The sequence below is a fragment of the Euphorbia lathyris genome, chromosome 5 (genome assembly GCF_963576675.1).
Source record: "Euphorbia lathyris chromosome 5, ddEupLath1.1, whole genome shotgun sequence".
Classification (NCBI taxonomy): Eukaryota; Viridiplantae; Streptophyta; class Magnoliopsida; order Malpighiales; family Euphorbiaceae; genus Euphorbia; species Euphorbia lathyris.
This window is the reverse complement of record NC_088914.1, coordinates 31,550,340-31,555,725: the sequence shown is the minus strand read 5'-3', so window position 1 is coordinate 31,555,725 and position 5,386 is coordinate 31,550,340.

The window sequence follows — 5,386 nt, the reverse complement described above, 5'->3', positions numbered from 1 at the left end:
AGTATTGGCAAAGAAAATCGTGAGGCAAGGCTTCTATTGGCTAACCATGGAAAGAGATTGTAACGAATATGCGAAGAAATGCCATGATTGTCAAATCCACGGAGATTATAGTCACTTACCAGCTATGGAACTACACGTGCTAGCACCCATTTGGCCGTTTGCGGTTTGGGGCATTGATATCATCGGGGAGGTGAGGCCTAATGCATCGAACGGACACAAATTCATTGCAGTCGCCATCGATTACTTCACCAAGTGGGTAGAGGCAGAATCATTTAGCAAGTTGGGGTCTAAGCAGATGAGGAAGTTCATTGAAAAGCACTTGATCACCAGGTTCGGAGTGCCTCATCACATGATCACAGATAATGGGGTCCAGTTTCAGGGAGAGGTGAGAAGTCTCTTCCAAGAGTACGGTATTGAGCATCATAGGTCTTCTCCGTATCGCCCACAAGCTAATGGCGCAGTAGAGGCGGCTAATAAGAACCTTAAAAGGATTCTCGTAAAGACAGTAGAATCGCACCGGAATCGGCACGAGCAGCTTCCGCTCGCTTTATGGGCTTATTGCACGACGGTTAGAATGTCAACTGGGGCCACGCCGTTCTCCTTGGTATATGGGGCCGAAGCCGTCCTCCCAATCGAGATTGAAAAGTGATCGTTAAGAATCGCAGTAGAAGCAGAGATTCCCGAGACGGAATGGGTGAAGAAGCGATATGAGCAATTAGCATTGGTGGACGAGAAAAGGATGGAGGCTCTTTATCATGTGCAATTATATCAGAGAATGATGGCCCGGGCCTTCAACAAAAAGGTCAAGGCCAGCCCTATCAAAGAAGGGGACCTGGTGCTGAAGCAGATCCGAATGACGCACACCGACCCTAGGGGCAAGTTCAGGCCAAACTGGGAAGGACCATTCCTCGTGAAGAAAATCCTAAGCAAAAGGGCGGTGAAGCTAACTACTATGGATGACATGGAGTTCTCCGAACCTACCAATCTGGATAGGCTTAAGAAATACTTTTCGTAAGGAAAAAAAATGAAAATTCCCGATAGGTTGAAAACCCGCAAAGGGCGACCTATGCAACAATAAGGGACATCCCAATGGGTGAAAACCCGAAAGGGCACTCGTTTGAAAATTCTGGGATAATAAAAGGAGAGATGAAAAATCGCTGGGATCTGAAAACCGAAAAAAGGCAGGTCCTGGTAACAGTGGTTATATCTTGAGCAATTATGAAAATAATGTATAAGCGGCTAAGTATTTCTATTGTTTGTAAATAAATAAAGGCATGAATATATTTGAAGAGGATGATTGGAATCATTATAATCTACTGAATGCATTGTATTATGAATCATGAGTTATACATTTCTACCTCTTTCACATAAAAAGCCTACGTCCTATCCACCCCTCTCCCTATATACAAACTATACATCGGGGTAATACTAATGAGAAAACTGCAAATAATGAGCCTAATGAGGAGGAAAATCTCAGAAGTCCTCAAAGTCCCTCAGATGAGAAGCCCGCTCCGCAGATAAGGTCTCCTCGGCAACCCGACGACCATCCTCGGCAGCAAGGCGCCCCGCGGTCTCCACTTGCATCATCTCCTCTGCGGCAAGATGCCCCTCGGTCTCTACTCGCATCATCTCCGACCAGTGAGCATTTCTCTCTCGATAGACATGCCCGACTCTAGCATCGGCATCCCGCTGCGACTCACTGAACCGCTGCTCGTTCGTATGAAGATCGCTCTGCAAAAAAAAAAGAAAGAAAGAAAGAAAAACGTCAAAACAGACAACGACAGAAGTCATACATACATATGTGCATCACACGCATACATTTCACTACACTAAAACAGAATAAGAATACTCACCAGGTGGTCGGCGCAGCGCAGAGTGAGCTGCTCTCTGAAATAACCGGACAATCCCATATAATCAGTACACGTCTCCCTCGAACTATGGAGAGCATCAGGGGGATCAAACGGCATCCTCGAGGTAAAATCCGAAGGGCCTGTCTCGATACCGGAATAGGCCACGCCCGCCTCACCGTAACGAATCACCGAAAAATCTCTCCCTGGGATCGGGAAGGGTGTGCCAAGGTGAAGCCGCTCTGGTTGGGCAACGCCCGAGGACTCGTCTGCATAATAGGAAGGCTCGCTCGCAGAAGTCCTGGCCCGAGTACCATCGAAGAAGTCTAACGTCCGAGCGCTCCTCAAGGAACCCTCCTGCACGTAAAGACACAATAAATACCCATAACCACCTCGTAAATAAAGAATAAATAGGTCAAAGAACTCACCGGAATCTCCTCCTGACCAAAGACCGCGGCAACAGCCTCCGTCGAAAACACGTCATCTGCAGGGTCCACATCCATCGCGACCTCAGGAGGATCCAACGGGGTCAATAGAGTCGATAAATAGAGGGCACGACCCCCTGCGTGATCCCACACATCCTGAGGGGCAAATCGACGGGTCAAATCGCGACGGATGTCCGACAAGGGCATGACCCTCACCGCAAACATGGACACGGGAATCTCACGTGGCATCCAATGAGTGGCACTAACCCCGATAAAGCCCCGGTCCCCCAAATACCAGGCTCGCACGCACGGGCCGGTAAGCACACACTGCTGCCCCTGAATGCGGGTAACGTAGGCATAATCGGGACCAAAGTCGAGGTCGTCCCATCTAAAGGAAATCTGAAAAAACAAAAAAAGGTCAGACAAGATCAAACAAAATCCATCATGGTTAAGAGATGCTCACCTGTCCCAAGCTCCGCGTGTCGATCCATGATAGGAGTCGGGCCACCGTCCGCCTCCTCTCAGTACGCAAATCAAAGTCACTCCACCTCGCGATAAGTGGAAGCCTGACCGTACGTGGTCTACTCCTGCGAGTGCACGGCAGAATCCGCCTCTCATAGGCCCAAACCTGCTCGTAGAAACGGATGTCAGAAACAGAAATCACAGAAAGAATAAAGGGACAAGCCGATGATGGAAGGCGTACCAGGAGGGCAAAGGTGTAACCGCCGAAATCCTTGCGCTGCCGGCAAGTCAGGTCCAGGAATTTATATAGAAAGGCCAAGCCGGCTCCTGACCAATCATAGGACGACACCGCATCCAAATCACGGAAAGCCTGGATGAGACCCGCATGTATGGTCCCGCTCTTAGTGCGGAAGATCGTCTCGCCCAAAGCATACAGAAGGAAGCTGCGAGTGGCCTGATCCATGTCATCTCGGTCACAGAAGTCCCTGCGACTCAATAATCCGTAGGTGGTGACAAACTTCGCCGGGGTAGACTTGACGCCGGTATAGACTCCAGGTCCAATCAAAGCAGATATCTCGGTGCGGTCAACCCAAGGACGCACCATATCGAAGAAAAGCGGGACCAGGATGCCGCTACCCCCGCAATCCAGTCAGCAAGGAGAAGTCGCGGGATGAGATCGTCATCTCCCTAAAAGAAAAGTGAAAGGTGTGGGTCGAGTCTACCCATCTCCCGCATAAGGCGCGCAGACCGAACCGGTCACACACCCCGTTGGCGCGAGGTAGCGCCAGGATGAAAGGCTCGAAGCCCAACTCTCGTACCCGGGCTTTAGCCGCCGGGCTAAGCATGGCATGCCAGATGTGAATGCCCTCGGTGGTCCCTGAAATACCAATGACCTGGAAGGAACGGAACGGGTAAGGCAAAGGGCCAAACTAAAGTCATTACTCCTCGAGAACCTCGCTTCTATGCATATGTCTAATAAAAGTTTGTTAACCTAGCTATTCTTTCGGTTATGTTTAAATCTAACCTAGAAGTTCCTGTCAGTTAAGATCGTTACTCTGTGAGATTTCGTTCGTAGAATCATTTGTATAAGATTTGGTTAATCCTTTATTCTTTGGTGTTCCACTCTCCCGCGTGCTTGCGAAGAGCTTAACCTAATTCTAACTTGAGTCAAAGGCGTTTAATTTAGTTGTTTATGTTTTTACTATTCACGTTTTTTACTATTCACGTGCACTGTTCACATTTTTACTATTCACGTTTTTACTATTCACATGCACTATTCACGTTTTTGCAGTTAGCATGCATTATTCATGTTTTTACTATTCATGTACATTATTCACATTTTTTTGCGGTTAGCATGAATTATTCATGTCTTTACTATTCACGTGCATTATTCAGGTTTTTACTATTCACGTGCATTATTTGCATTTTTACAGTTGGCATGCATTGTCCGTATTTTTACTATTCTCATGTATATAGTTCCAATTCTTTCAACAAACAAAAGCATAAAGCATTGCTCACGTGCATAAAATTCGCGTTTTCTAACTAAAAGTCTTCTAAGCAGTCTAAAGGTTAGCATGCAAACGACGTTCAAAATGGGGCTGCTAAGGCCTAGAAGTCTTGTCAAAAGATAAAGATCAAAGGGGTACTTATCGGATTAATGTTGGTCCGGCTCAGATGAGAAGCAGGGTGCTGAAAAGGAACCACTCTAGTCAAGTTCTCAAAACCCGCATCCATGCCCTTCGTGCCATCATGCCTATCCGAATCCATCGAGAATGCTCTAAGTTTAGTGCTAGAGAGAGAGAGAAGAGAGAGAAGGTGTGAGGTTGAAATGAAACCCCACCACCTTATATAGGAGAAGGGAATGGCATTCTCGTAAATAGTGAAAAAGGTACGACGTGACATAAAGGTGAAAAGTAAATAATTAATTACCAGGTGCACAGACCTCCGATTCGCAGTCCGTTTCAGCCTGCGTTTCTGCCAGGCGGTGACCAGTACCCTAAGGACATGATTCCAGACGACAGTCGGAATTTTACAGAACAGTGGCGCCAGTCAAAATATAGACAACAGTCAGCAGAAAAATGATTTTTAGTCAAAAGCGTTCCAGACAAAAGGATAAGCACGTTCCTATCAATAAATACCCGAGACGATAATCCTAGCAAAACACAAACGACAGTGTTTTAAAAATTCAGAATTGCTATTGAACCATTTTGCCTGCGGTCGATTTAGAGATCAGGGTTGCTTTTGAGCCATTTTGCCTGCGGTCGATGTAGAGACCATGGTTGCTTTTGAGCCATTTTGCCTACGGTCGATTTAGTGACAGGGTCGCTTTTGAACCATTTTGCCTACGGTCGATTTAGAGACCAGGGTTGCTTTTGAGCCATTTTTACCCGCGGTCGTGGACCAGGGTTGCTTTTGAGCCATTTTGCCTGCGGTCGATTTAGAGACCAGGGTTGCTATTGAGCCATTTCGTCTGCGGTCGATTTAGAGACCAGGGTTGCTTTTGAGCCATTTTGCCTGCAGTCGATTTAGAGACCAGGGTTGCTTTTGAGCCATTTTGCCTGCGGTCAATTTAGAGATCAGGGTTGCTTTTGAGCCATTTTGCCTGCGGTCGATTTTAGAGACCAGGGTTGCTTTTGAGCCATTTTTGCCTGC